Consider the following 15,511-nt stretch of genomic DNA (forward strand, 5'->3'; position numbering starts at 1 on the left):
GTTTTGAGTGCGGGAATGTGCGGAAAAACAATTCCCAACACCACAAAACGCACTGACAAACTAAAAGATATGATATATTATGACCCACTGTAAAAAAAAAAAAAACCAACAAGTAATTATAAACTTAAGTGTTTATTTTTGTGCAACATGGACTTCAATGTTTAATTTGTGTGACTTTACCAAAGCATTTGAATTGTAGGCATATGTATTCCTTAAGTTGCGAGCCTGTGCGCTTTACCTGACGTTTCAAGCCTAGTTTATACTTTCGCCTGGCTCCGCAGCGCGAGTCTCCGCAGACTGCGCGCGCACCTCCCCAAACGGACGAGGCGTTTATACTCGACGCGCTCGCCATTGTACTATTCTTTGAAACGATGGTTAGGCCAGGGTTAGGCCCGGCAGATGCGCACGGACTGGGTTTAGTAATGAAAGGCTTTCAATGACCAAAAAAATAATTCAGACTGACAAAATAATAAAAATGACATTCTTCTTCTTTTAAATAATAATAATAATAATAATAATAATAATAATGTCACAGGTCGGGATGGGCCAAGCCGGACTGCGCCCACCCCTGAACCAGGACCACCCTGAGGAGCGTGTCAGAGACGAGACGGAAACAGAATTCAAGGGAATCACAGTTCTTTTTATTAAAGTTAAAAGTAATTTGAATAACCTAAGCTAAAATCTTCCTTTCCTCTTCTTCCCCGGAATCAAGGCAATGCAGCAGTCTCCGGGGCCCACTCCCACGCCGATACAAGGTTCGCAATGGCCTGAGATGGATCGATGGATTTCCACGGGTGTGTATGCGGTCGGGGCTGTTCCTCTTCCCGCACTAATGCGGGGTCCGCAGGGACCTACGACAGACAGGTGAGTTTCCACAGGTGAGCAGACGGTCGGGCTGTTCCTCTTCCCACACTGATACAGGGTTCACAGGGACCGACGACAGACAGGTGAGTTTCCACAGGTGAGTAGACGGTCGGGCTGTTCCTCTTCCCACACTGATGCAGGGTTCACAGGGACCGACGACAGACAGGTGAGTTTCCACAGGTGAGTAGACGGTCGGGCTGTTCCTCTTCCCACACTGATGCAGGGTTCACAGGGACCGACGACAGACAGGTGAGTTTCCACAGGTGAGTAGACAGTTGGAACTCTAGGGCTACAGCAGACTCGAGTCAACAGGCTGAACGGAGCTTCTCTAGGGCAGACAGCTAGAACAGACAGAGTCAGCTTCAACAGCAGTATATAGGCCTCACGTGTGTTGCCGGGGACAGGTGACTCCACACCATGCAGATGGGCCGGGGGCTATAGCAGACTCAAGGTGCAGGCCGAGCGGAGCTTCTCCTGGACAGACAGAATCAACTTCAACAGCAATATACAACTCTCACGTGGGTTGCGGGGGACAGCTGGCTTCGCACCATGCAGATGGACTTGGGATTGTAACAGACTCAAAGTCGCAGCTGAGCAGGGCTGCTCTAAGACAGACAAAATCAACTTCACCACAGTATACAGTTCTTACGTGTGTTGCAGGGGACAGATAACTTCACACCATGCAGATGGACCGGGGGCTATAGCAGATTCAAGTCGCAGGCTGAGTGGAGCTTCTCTAGAACAGACAGAATCAACTTCAACAGCGGTATACAATTCTCACGTGTGTTGCAGGGGACAGATGACTTCACACCATGCAGAATGGACTTGGAGTTGTAGCAGACTCAAGTCGCAGGCTGAGGTGAACTTCTCTAGGACAGACAGAATCAACTTCAACAGCAGTAGACAGTTCTCACGTGTGTTGCAGGGGACAGATAACTTCACACCATGCAGATGGACTTGGGGTTGTAGCAGACTCAAGTCGCAGGCTGAGGTGAACTTCTCTAGGACAGACAGAATCAACTTCAACAGCAGTATACAGTTCTCACGTGTGTTGCAGGGGACAGATAACTTCACACCATGCAGATGGACTTGGAGTTGTAGCAGGTTCAAGTCGCGGGCTGAGTGGAGCTTCTCTAGAACAGACAGAATCAACTTCAACAGCAGTATACAATTCTCACGTGTGTTGCAGGGGACAGATGACTTCGCACCATGCAGAATGGACTTGGGGTTGTAGCAGACTCCAGTCGCAGGCTGAGGTGAGCTTCTCTAGGACAGACAGAATCAACTTCAACAGCAGTATACAGTTCTCACGTGTGTTGCAGGGGACAGATAACTTCACACCGTACAGGTGGGCTTAGGGCTGCAGCAGACTCAAAGTCAACAGGCTGAGCGGAGCTCCTGCTAAGACAGACAAAATCACGATTGCAGATAGAGTGTGCAGTCTCACGTGTGTTGCAAGGGGGCAAACCTTCTCACCATACAGGTGGGTTGACAGGCAAGTAGCGAACTTAAGTCGACAGGCTGGACAGAGCTTCTTCTAAGACAGTCAGAATCACTACTTCAAAACAGAGAGGTTAGTTTGACTCACAGATGCTATTCCTTCTAGTCCTCAACAGATGGGACCGATCGAATTATTAAGCTCCAATTACTGACAGTAGACCAGCATGGCACGTGGGGAGTGCACGGCAAGAAAAAATAAATCTTCCACACACACACGGCAATTTCACTCCAAACATGCAACGTGAGGAGGGAAACGTCAATTTAAGCACTGCAATCCACTTCAATAAGTGCAGATAAGGCCAGCACTCACCCAGGGGTCTCCGTGCCACAAGCAACGAGCTCCAATGTTGGGGAAAAGATGTTTCAGGGTTTTCCTCCACAAACATAGACGGATTCACATCACCGTTCCAACACGGGGGAAGAGGGCAAGAGATCGAACATGAATCAGTATAATTCACTCAGTGACGTTTAGGTAGCACAATCAAAGCACTCCAATCCACCTCAAATTCAGTGTTGAAACATGCAGGTACGAGATACGATGGTCGATTACTTATCTCTCTCCCTTCCAGGCAAACGGTGTGTTTTCACAACTCTTCCACACTCCTCAAGTCCCCTCCAGCAGCACTTCCCTTTGCACCCCGTAATTCCTCTCTGCAACACTCAAAATAGAACGACTTCTCACGGGAGAGAACCACACAACAGTCTCTCTTCACTGGCTTTTTATATCCTTCTCAATGCCCACATGGCTTTGTCATGGCTCCAAATTAATTGCTCACACCTGGTGTCAATTTCCTCATCCCGGTTGGCAGGGCAACAGATATACACTTACACGGGGGGGGTAGTGTTTCCTTATTATTGTACCGGAGGGGACACAATTGCGGCGAACTTTAGTTCCGCCCTCATTTGTCACACCGTGACATACTCCCCCGCCAAACCGTTCTAGTCCCGAGAACGGGAGCCAGACACCCATTCTCCATATCTAGCTGGGGGCCGACCTCGGTTCTCCCGCTGGGGCCGCCTGGGTGGAGAAATAGGCTCTTCGGGCCGTGGCTCTATGCCTAGTCCCCTCGGGACCACCGCCCATCCTACCAACTGGGGCATCCATGCTGTTTCACCGGGGGGCTTTTCGGCAGCAGGAGTCGGATAGTTCGGACAGGGGCGAATCAGGTTGCGATGCAACACCCGCTCTGGACCGGCTCTCCCTTCGGGACGGATGGCATAAACCGGCTGGTCTGGGTGTGGTTGCCGCTGGACTACATAGGGCTGTGACTCCCACCGGTCGCTTAGTTTGCCCTTCCCCTGGCGACGGTTGTCCCTTACCAATACTCTCTCCCCTGGTAGTAGCGGTGCTTCCCGAGCCGTCCGGTCGTATAGCCTTTTGTTCTTCGCTGCAGCCCGACTGATCTGATCCGAGACCTGCTCATAAGCCGACTGAAGGCGCTGGTGGTGCCTGGTCACCCAATCGGTCAGACTGCTCCCTTCTTCCGCCGCCATGGTCCCCAAGAGCAAATCAGTTGGAAGCCTCACATGCCTTCCAAACATCAGGTAAGTTGGGGCGTAGCCCGTAGTACTGTGTACGCTATTGTTGTATGCCTGAACTAATGCCGGAAGTCTGTCGGCCCAATGGCCCTGCTGGTCCTCCTCCAGGGTCCCCAGCAGGCTCAGCAGCGTCTGGTTAAATCTCTCACAACCCCCGTTCCCTTGGGGGTGATAAGGGGTCGTATGGGTCTTCTTCCCTCCATACAGCTGGCACAGCTCGTGGATCACCCTGGACTCAAAGTTAGGCCCCTGATCAGAATGGAGTACTTCGGGACACCCGAACGGCTGGATCACGTACTTCCACAAGGCGTTGGCGGTGGTAATAGCGGTCTGATCTAGGGTCGGAACGGCCCAAGCGTACTTCGTGAACAGGTCCGTCACCACAAGGATATACTGGATCCGGTCCACCGGCCGACCCAGGGTCAGATAGTCCATAGCGACAATGTGCAAGGGTGCCTTGGCCTGAATTGGAACCAGGGGAGCCCGTACCTCTTTCTTGGTCTTAAACAATATACAGCGTGGACACTTCTGTAGATAGGCCCTCGTTGTGCCCTCCATTCCGGGCCAATAGAAGTGTCGCCGTAATAAGGCTGTCGTCCTCTCTTGCCCTTGATGCCCCATCCTGGTGTGATAGGCTTCCAACAACGCTGGCCAGCGGCCCTCTGGGACCACCACCTGACAGACCCTGTCACCCCTCTTGGGATCTTGAAGGGCCCTGCAAATCACCCCTTCCTTCAAGTAGAGTCTCTCTCTCTGGCCCAACAGTCCTCGCACTGTCCGGGTCTGAGCTCGGCATTCCGCACCATCGGGCCATGCCTTCCGCCTCAGCCAAGTCCGGACCACCAGCAGATCCTCGTCCTCGCCCTGCCATACCCTCCAGCGCTGCGGGTCCCATCCCCAACAACCCGGGGGTTCTTCCAAGGGCTGGCCGGGTGCCTCCACAATCCCCACCATTAGTCCTTCGTCATGTCCTGCTTCCTGAGCCAATACCGGGCCCGATGATCCTTCCTCTGGCAACCTAGATAGGACATCGGCGTTGGTGTGTTCCCTCCCTGGCCGGTACTGGAGCTGGTAATCGAAGTTCGCCAGTTGTGCCACCCATCTCTGTTCTACCGCCCCCAGCTTGGCGGTCTGCAGATGTACGAGCGGATTATTGTCCGTAACCACTTGCACCCTGGCTCCCCACAGGTAATCTTTAAATTTTTCACTCACCGCCCACTTCATTGCCAGCAGCTCGAGTTTAAAGGAACTGTAATTGGCGTCGTTTCTCTCGGTGGGGTGCAGGCTTCGGCTCGCATAAGCGATTACCCTCTCCTTTCCTTGTTGCTTCTGAGCCAGGACAGCTCCTAAACCCAGGTTACTGGCATCTGTGTACAGGATGAAAGGCTGTGTGAAGTCGGCATAAGCCAAAATCGGGGCCTGTAATAACTCCTGTTTGAGCCTCTGAAAGGCCTCCTCACACGCCGGATCCCACTGGATCGAGGGCGACCCTCGACCCCGAACTCGTCCCGTACCTCCCAGCAGCTGATTGATCGGCTTGGCGATTCTGGAGAAGTCTTTAATGAATCGCCTATAATATCCGACGAAGCCCAGGAAGGATCTAACCTGCCGTACCGTCTTAGGGGTGGCCCACCCCTGCACAGCCACCACCTTCTCCGGATCGACAGAAATCCCTCCAGCACTCACAATGTGGCCCAAGAATTTTACCTCCTTTCGGAAAAGCTGACATTTATTCGGCTGGAGTTTCAGCCCATACCTCTCCAGGGAGAGAAAGACCTGTTCCAGGTGTTGGAGATGGGACCCGAAATCCGGAGAATAGACGATCACGTCGTCGAGGTAGACAAGCGTGGTTTCCATTAGTTGGCCGCCCAGGCAACGCTGCATGAGCCGTTGGAAGGTGGCTGGGGCGTTGCAGAGGCCAAAGGGCATCCGGTCCCACTCATATAACCCAAAGGGGGTAGTGAACGCAGTCTTCTCCCTGTCCCGCTCATCCACTTGGACTTGCCAGTATCCGCTGGCCAGATCGAGTGTCGAATACCAAGCTGCTTGTGTAAGGCTGGTGAGAGAATCTTCTACTCGGGGCAATGGGAAAGCATCCCTTTTGGTCACCTGGTTGAGCCGCCGGTAGTCCACACAGAACCTCCAAGAACCATTTTTCTTCCGTACCAGTACGATCGGCGCGGCCCAAGGACTGCTGCTCTCCCGGATAATTCCCTTATCCAACATCCCCCTCAGGAGGGTGCGAACCTCTGAATACAGGGTCGGAGGCACGGGTCGATAACGCTCCCTGCTGGGTGTGGCCTCTCCGGTCGGGATCTGGTGCTTAACTGCATCCGTACGGCCGTAGTCCTCGTCGTGGGTAGAGAACAAATGTTGCCATTTCGTCAAGAAACATTGGAGTTGTTGGACTTGGTCCTCTTTCAATCCCTCTCCACGTAACGACTCTCCTTCCAGGTGTGTCGGCAGTCTTCCTCCAACCTCTTCCACGTGTCGACCCGTTTGTGCCAGGGCCACCTCTACCACTGTTGGACTTACTCGACAGAATTCCACTTCTCCCTGTTCTCGAATTTGATGGGGCTTCACCGAGGTAACTCGGGCCAGGCGTTGGTGGCGGTATAGATGGATCGGGAAAGAATTTGTGTTTCGGACTCTAACTGAGACTCGGCCTCTCCTTGCGGACGCCAGCCCCCGAGCAACTTCCACCTTGGGGCCATCCGGGTAGGGCTCCACCAAAACCCACTCCTGGCCATCCGATGACGAGGCAGCTCGCACTGGTCTGCCCCGGAACAGTTCCTCCCAACACTCAGAGATCACGTTCATGCCCAGTAGGGCCCGATGAGACCCCAGACAGCCATCTCGCACCACCACTACTCCCTTCTGGGGTACCACAACCCCGTGTATCTCCAGATCCATCACCAAATATCCAACGTATGGTATGTCAAGTCCATTTGCCCCACGCAGGGTCAACCAGGGGGCTTCGGCCGTCGACCGACCCTGGGCACCAAATAACTCATGAGTCAGGCTCTCCGCAAACAAGGTTACTTGCGACCCGGTGTCCAGGAGGCATTGTACTTCCTGGCCGTTGACCTGAATCGCCACAACCGGGCAACGGCCCACCAGGTGTTCGTTGGGGAGTGTGGGAAGCTGAGGGTCTAACAAGGGGGTCCCGACCACTTGACCCACAGTGGCCGGACGCTCTAAAAACCCCCCTGCGATGCCCGTCTGGAGGAGCACTGACGGAAATAATGACCCGGTTCTCCACAGTTATTGCAGAGAGGACGACCCTGTTCATCCCACTGGAATCGAGGCCCCAAAGGCCGACGTGGACGGCGTTCTGGGAGATGGCCCCCATCGGAATACGCCCGCTCCCGTGGCGGAGGCAATGAACGGGGATGTTCCCGGCGAAGTTCTGCCACGAGGGACTTAGACAGTTCGGACAGTTGCTCACGTACGTCCTTCTTCAGCTCCTCCCGAAGGGCCTGTTTCCAGTCCGATGTAGCAGGGGGCGGTGGAACACTAGTGGCGTTGGTAGCCAGACAACTGGGAGGGTCTACGCTCGCAGCATGGTCGCGTTCAAGGGCTAAAGCTTCTCCACGCAGCTCTTCAAAAGTGAGGTCGGGTTCTCGTCGTAGTTGGACCCGCAGACTCTGACGCACAGGGCCTTCTCGTAATCCTAATAGAAACTGATCTCTCAACAGGACTTCCTCATCACCCAGACCGTGATCCTGTCTTCCTTTCAAACGGGAGAACTGTTCCCTCAACTGTAGTGTGAATGCACGGACATTTTGTCGAGGCCCTTGTCTACAATTGAAAAACTGCGTTCGCAGGACAGCTACCGGGGTGGTGTCTCCATATTGCCCCGTGAGAAATTCAAAGATTGCTTGGACCGTCGTTCGATTTGCTTCCGGCGCTGCCTGTACCTCTCTTCTTGCTTCTCCTTCCAAGGAATTTAAAACAAACTGTACTTTCTGGGGGGCACTCAGACCTTGAAGTCCGGCTAAGTACTCAACCTGCGCTTTCCAACATGACAAACTCACTTCTGATCCAGGGCCTCCGTACTTCTGGGCCCACGGGGCTCCCATAAAAATCGGCATTGCCGGTTGCCGCGCTACTGGCTCTTCTTCTTCAGCCATCTCACTCTGATCGCTCAACTCAAGGTGGTATCCTGCCGACTTACGCCAAATCTGTCACAGGTCGGGATGGGCCAAGCCGGACTGCGCCCACCCCTGAACCAGGACCACCCTGAGGAGCGTGTCAGAGACGAGACGGAAACAGAATTCAAGGGAATCACAGTTCTTTTTATTAAAGTTAAAAGTAATTTGAATAACCTAAGCTAAAATCTTCCTTTCCTCTTCTTCCCCGGAATCAAGGCAATGCAGCAGTCTCCGGGGCCCACTCCCACGCCGATACAAGGTTCGCAATGGCCTGAGATGGATCGATGGATTTCCACGGGTGTGTATGCGGTCGGGGCTGTTCCTCTTCCCGCACTAATGCGGGGTCCGCAGGGACCTACGACAGACAGGTGAGTTTCCACAGGTGAGCAGACGGTCGGGCTGTTCCTCTTCCCACACTGATACAGGGTTCACAGGGACCGACGACAGACAGGTGAGTTTCCACAGGTGAGTAGACGGTCGGGCTGTTCCTCTTCCCACACTGATGCAGGGTTCACAGGGACCGACGACAGACAGGTGAGTTTCCACAGGTGAGTAGACGGTCGGGCTGTTCCTCTTCCCACACTGATGCAGGGTTCACAGGGACCGACGACAGACAGGTGAGTTTCCACAGGTGAGTAGACAGTTGGAACTCTAGGGCTACAGCAGACTCGAGTCAACAGGCTGAACGGAGCTTCTCTAGGGCAGACAGCTAGAACAGACAGAGTCAGCTTCAACAGCAGTATATAGGCCTCACGTGTGTTGCCGGGGACAGGTGACTCCACACCATGCAGATGGGCCGGGGGCTATAGCAGACTCAAGGTGCAGGCCGAGCGGAGCTTCTCCTGGACAGACAGAATCAACTTCAACAGCAATATACAACTCTCACGTGGGTTGCGGGGGACAGCTGGCTTCGCACCATGCAGATGGACTTGGGATTGTAACAGACTCAAAGTCGCAGCTGAGCAGGGCTGCTCTAAGACAGACAAAATCAACTTCACCACAGTATACAGTTCTTACGTGTGTTGCAGGGGACAGATAACTTCACACCATGCAGATGGACCGGGGGCTATAGCAGATTCAAGTCGCAGGCTGAGTGGAGCTTCTCTAGAACAGACAGAATCAACTTCAACAGCGGTATACAATTCTCACGTGTGTTGCAGGGGACAGATGACTTCACACCATGCAGAATGGACTTGGAGTTGTAGCAGACTCAAGTCGCAGGCTGAGGTGAACTTCTCTAGGACAGACAGAATCAACTTCAACAGCAGTAGACAGTTCTCACGTGTGTTGCAGGGGACAGATAACTTCACACCATGCAGATGGACTTGGGGTTGTAGCAGACTCAAGTCGCAGGCTGAGGTGAACTTCTCTAGGACAGACAGAATCAACTTCAACAGCAGTATACAGTTCTCACGTGTGTTGCAGGGGACAGATAACTTCACACCATGCAGATGGACTTGGAGTTGTAGCAGGTTCAAGTCGCGGGCTGAGTGGAGCTTCTCTAGAACAGACAGAATCAACTTCAACAGCAGTATACAATTCTCACGTGTGTTGCAGGGGACAGATGACTTCGCACCATGCAGAATGGACTTGGGGTTGTAGCAGACTCCAGTCGCAGGCTGAGGTGAGCTTCTCTAGGACAGACAGAATCAACTTCAACAGCAGTATACAGTTCTCACGTGTGTTGCAGGGGACAGATAACTTCACACCGTACAGGTGGGCTTAGGGCTGCAGCAGACTCAAAGTCAACAGGCTGAGCGGAGCTCCTGCTAAGACAGACAAAATCACGATTGCAGATAGAGTGTGCAGTCTCACGTGTGTTGCAAGGGGGCAAACCTTCTCACCATACAGGTGGGTTGACAGGCAAGTAGCGAACTTAAGTCGACAGGCTGGACAGAGCTTCTTCTAAGACAGTCAGAATCACTACTTCAAAACAGAGAGGTTAGTTTGACTCACAGATGCTATTCCTTCTAGTCCTCAACAGATGGGACCGATCGAATTATTAAGCTCCAATTACTGACAGTAGACCAGCATGGCACGTGGGGAGTGCACGGCAAGAAAAAATAAATCTTCCACACACACACGGCAATTTCACTCCAAACATGCAACGTGAGGAGGGAAACGTCAATTTAAGCACTGCAATCCACTTCAATAAGTGCAGATAAGGCCAGCACTCACCCAGGGGTCTCCGTGCCACAAGCAACGAGCTCCAATGTTGGGGAAAAGATGTTTCAGGGTTTTCCTCCACAAACATAGACGGATTCACATCACCGTTCCAACACGGGGGAAGAGGGCAAGAGATCGAACATGAATCAGTATAATTCACTCAGTGACGTTTAGGTAGCACAATCAAAGCACTCCAATCCACCTCAAATTCAGTGTTGAAACATGCAGGTACGAGATACGATGGTCGATTACTTATCTCTCTCCCTTCCAGGCAAACGGTGTGTTTTCACAACTCTTCCACACTCCTCAAGTCCCCTCCAGCAGCACTTCCCTTTGCACCCCGTAATTCCTCTCTGCAACACTCAAAATAGAACGACTTCTCACGGGAGAGAACCACACAACAGTCTCTCTTCACTGGCTTTTTATATCCTTCTCAATGCCCACATGGCTTTGTCATGGCTCCAAATTAATTGCTCACACCTGGTGTCAATTTCCTCATCCCGGTTGGCAGGGCAACAGATATACACTTACACGGGGGGGGTAGTGTTTCCTTATTATTGTACCGGAGGGGACACAATTGCGGCGAACTTTAGTTCCGCCCTCATTTGTCACACCGTGACAATAATACAAATAATAATAATAACGACATTCATCTTCTAAATAACAATAAGCGTCATTAATAATAAAAATCTAGAAATCAATTTTGTTTCTTTCCACTTCCCTGGTTTCGCTTTCTCTTTCTCAAAGAAGTTTCTCTTCTTTGCCGTCTTCCGTGTGTCCATGGCGTAAAATGAGGGCGTGGGGGAAGCGGAGACTTGAATATATAGGGGCGTGTTATTCTAATGACGATCGTTTTCAGCCGCGGCATTTATCAAGGGCAGGTATTGCGTACACCTGGATTTCAAAGGTACGCACAGCTTCATAAATCAGGCGATGAGAGGAGTGTAAGCATAATCTTACGCCAATATATACGCCCGTTTCTACGCAAGAATGATAAATGAGGGCCAATATGTGCAGCTTTGCTTACAGTTTAAAAAAAATAAGTTTTTTCATTAAAGACAGAATTACTGGGGCTGGGCTATGTAGTAAAAGGAGGGGCTGCTTTTAATATTATAGAACATGCTGCTTTTTATGCCGTCTTTGTCAGACTGAGTACTATGGATGGCCAAATGGTGAAAGTAATGGCATTTTGGATTTGAATTTACGCCGCTTTTACTACAGAACATCATATTTTGCGGCATCTTTTCATCTGAAATGCCATAAAAAAACGGCACCAGAGGCCTCATTTATAAAACGTTGCGTAGAAAGCGTCCTACATTTGATCATAAGATCATTTCTGAAATGTCCAGTGTAAACTGAATCTCTTAAAAGTGTACTGGCAAGAGCTGTTAACAAACACGTGCCCCAAAACCACTTTTATTACCGCAACTTTTCAGAGATGACTGAATCGAGTGGTTTTGGGTTTGAAGGGATGCGCTGTTTATTTGCATGATGTTATTATTTTTTTGTGATACGTGAGAGCAGCATCTTCAGTGTTTACGGGCATTGTTTGATCGTCTGGTTAAAGGGCGCCTTACAGTCAACCTGTCAAAATGTGAATTTGCCAAGGCCACAGTGAATTACTTGGGGTAAGGAGGTTGCACAGGTCGGAGTACGCCCTCTCCGAGCTGAAGTTTAGGCTATTAAAGGTTTTCCTCCTCCATCGACCAAAAAGGAGCTCATGCGTTTTTTTTAGGGCTTGTTGGTTACTATAGAAGCTTTTTATCCTAATTTTGCCACTCTTGTTTCTCCGTTGACTGATATGTTGAATGACTCTATTAAGTTTGATTGGACATCTAACTGTCAGAGCGCTTTTGACAACATGAAATTGTTCCTGGCGACAGCTCCAGTCTTTGCAGCACCCAAGTTTGATCAGCCTTTTTAAAATTCATTTTTTGTCACAATCAGATAAAGACGGAATGGACCATCCACAGTATGTTTCTTTTCTCGAAAATGTAATATACATCAGAAAAATGATTCCGTTATCGAGAAAGAAGCTTTGGGTATGTTCTGGCCGATGTTTATGTTGGAGGAGGTGCAGAGGTGTTGGTGTACTTGGATCATAATCCTCTGACATTTTTGCATTTATTGTAAAGTCCTAATCAACATTTGATGCAGGTGGTTTTATTTTTACAACTTTATAATTTGAATATTCAACAAATCAGAGGGGTTGATAACATTAAGGCTGATGTATTATCCCGTAAGTTGATTTATATGCCTATTCCTTTGCTCTCTACCATTTTTCTCTATCACCTTAAATTACTTTCAGGATCCGGATAGCTGGGATGGAGATGATGGGTAGGTGAGGTGAAAGGGTTAGTGGGATGAGTTAGTTTTCTCAATCATAGGTCCAGTACTTTTCTTTATTGTACTTTACAATACTTGTACTTCATATGATTCATGTCTCTGTATGCAGTCTGCTAATGCTGAGTGGAAATTCACTGGCAAATAACTAAATAACTGAATATAGGCTGATAAGCAGAAGTACTACAACTTGTTTTTCAGAAACTGCATATCCTTGAAAACTGTCTTTTTGTAGAAGCTAGACTTGACTGCTAGGAACAGAAGAGAAATTTTGAACACTTTGAGTACTTCTCCCATCCTAATATGGTAATAAGTTATGTGCGCATCTAAGACACCCCACACTAGGCTTATGGCAACTTATGGGTAGTGATATTCAATTTGAAATCTAATATGCAAAAATGGCAATGTATTTCTGTATTTAAAATGTACATTTTCTATACCAAATGTGCAACATTTGGAACAAAATACTCTATACCATATAATCTAAACGTATATTTTAAAGTTTTATAAGTTGCAAGATTAAAATGAAAATGTATTAGCAAAATTATTAGATATGTCTAACATGTTTAAGCTTTAATTTTATGTCCCAAAATGAATGAAGCAAAATTCAATGAGGAATTGAAAATGCCCTGTCAATCATTGCAACACCAAACCAAATAAATGTGGAAGTTTCAAGTGAAAGGTTCACATTTTCCTTTACTGAATCAGTCCTCTCCATCCTGATCTCTTAGTCAGGGGGTCAGCAAAAAAAAAAAAAAAAAAAAAGTTTCACTTCTGTTCCTGCAGTCAAGTCTAGCTTCTCCAAAAGATAGTTTCAATGGCCCTCATTTATCAATCTTGCGTAGAAACGGGCGTATATATTGGCGTAAGATTATGCTTACACTCCTCTCATCGCCTGATTTATGAAGCTGTGCGTACCTTTGAAATCCAGGTGTACGCAATACCTGCCCTTGATAAATGCCGCGGCTGAAAACGATCGTCATTAGAATAACACGCCCCTATATATTCAAGTTTCCGCTCCCCCCACGCCCTCATTTTACGCCATGGACACACGGAAGACGGCAAAGAAGAGAAACTTCTTTGAGAAAGAGAAAGCGAAACCAGGGAAGTGGAAAGAAACAAAATTGATTTCTAGATTTTTATTATTAATGGCTTATTGTTATTTAGAAGAAGAATGTCGTTATTATTATTATTTGTATTATTATTATTATTATTATTATTATTATTTAAAAGAAGAAGAATGTCATTTGTATTATTTTGTCAGTCTGAATTATTTTTTTGGTCATTGAAAGCCTTTCATTACTAAACCCAGTCCGTGCAAATCTGCCAGGCCTAACCCTGGCCTAACCATCGTTTCAAAGAATAGTACAACGGCGAGCGCGTCGAGTGTAAACGCCTCGTCCGTTTGGGGAGGTGCGCGCGCAGTCTGCGGAGACTCGCGCTGCAGAGACTCGCGCTGCGGAGCCAGGCGAAAGTATAAACAAACGTCAGGTAAAGCGCACAGGCTCGCAACTTAAAGAATACATATGCCTACAAATCAAATGCTTTGGTAAAATCACACAAATTAAACATTGAAGTCCATGTTGCACAAAAATAAACACTGAAGTTTATAATTACTATGTTGTTGTTGTTTTTTACAGTGGGTCATAACATATCATTTCTTTTAGTTTGTCAGTGCATTTTGTGGTGTTAGGAATTGTTTTTCTGCGCATTCCCGCACTCAAAACGTGCGTACACCACCTCCTGAGCTGGCGTAGGATTTGAGCGTGCCGTACGCCAACGTCCATATTGATAAATCTCAAAGTCAACGTGGTTTTGGGTGTACGCCAGGTGTACGCTGGAAATTTGGTGTACGCACTTTTGATAAATGAGGGCCAATATGTGCATGCAGTTTACACTATGCAGTTTTTTTTTATTATTATTTAATTTCTTTCTTGAATGTTACTGTTAAATAGACCTACTGTAGCTGAATTTTTATTTGTTTATTTTTTGCTTATTTTTGATAAAGATAAAACATCTTTTTGGTAATTATAAAATTCCATTTAAAAATATTAAATTACTCGTATCCATGAAATAAGATTTTAGTCAACTAACCCCTATCCCAACCCGTTCAGAATGGTGAAAGGTTAGCGAATGTTAACATGATTGAAAATAATGTGTTTGTTGCAAACATCTCTGCAAGGATGTTCACACTGGCATAAGAATAAAGAGGAGGGAATGATCAAAAAGCAGGGCAGGAACATGCTGGTCAAGTGAGTTTTTTTTTATTAATTTATAGAGCAGTGAATGAAGGTCTGTCATATTATTTAATTACTTTAACTGTTTTCGGTTTTTTTTTGCCATGATATCGATATGGTAAATTAGTCAGGTATCATATCGAAATCATATTTTAGGTATCACGAAAAAACTAGTTTACAAAGGACTTTGAGACACCATATTTCCTAAGGAGGTTCTTTTGATGATATACCAGTTGGAGTGACATTTGACAATGAAGGATCCCATTTCTTTGATGGCATTTTGGGATGTGACTTGTTGCCTGCCCAATCACAGTGTTGCAAGGAGTAGCCCTGATACACTCTATAAAACCACAATGTTTAATGTAAATGAACAGTGTCTAAACCTGAAGGGGACAAATCATTCTGGAGTAATATACTGGGGGGGGGAAGGTATGTTGCTTATATTTGAAACATTTCTGTCAATTCTGTCCTCCAAACCAAAATTTAGATTTCATAATTATTTGTAAGGGTTTCTAAGTAAACAAGTGAACACAATAAATCCATACTGGTTTTCAGTCAAAAGTAAAATATATAACTAAGGTATTACCCCTTAAGGGTGCATATTAGTGTCTAAATAGTAGTACATATTAATACCTTTTGAAAAGGCACCACCCAAGTCACAGACTTTGTACCGTTTTTTCTCTGACAGTGTATAGCCTACATATAAAA

The 15,511-nt window shown here is 48.0% G+C and overlaps 1 protein-coding gene across 3 annotated transcripts in view; it reads left to right on the plus strand.

Annotated features, from left to right (window-relative positions):
- LOC311292354 (uncharacterized protein) overlaps positions 1 to 15,511 on the plus strand; it is a 38,149-nt gene that overhangs the window by 9,150 nt on the left and 13,488 nt on the right. The window contains exon 1 of one of the 3 annotated variants that reach the window (XM_084412022.1): positions 15,183 to 15,232. The exons of 1 other annotated variant lie outside the window; for it this stretch is intronic. The gene's annotated coding sequence lies outside the window, so the exon portion shown is untranslated. Of the gene's footprint in view, positions 1 to 15,182; positions 15,233 to 15,511 lie in introns of those variants that run through there. One more of the 3 variants, XM_084412023.1, reaches the window with a different exon arrangement.

Source organism: Rutilus rutilus, assembly GCF_951802725.1.
Source record: "Rutilus rutilus genome assembly, chromosome: 6".
Classification (NCBI taxonomy): domain Eukaryota; kingdom Metazoa; phylum Chordata; class Actinopteri; order Cypriniformes; family Leuciscidae; genus Rutilus; species Rutilus rutilus.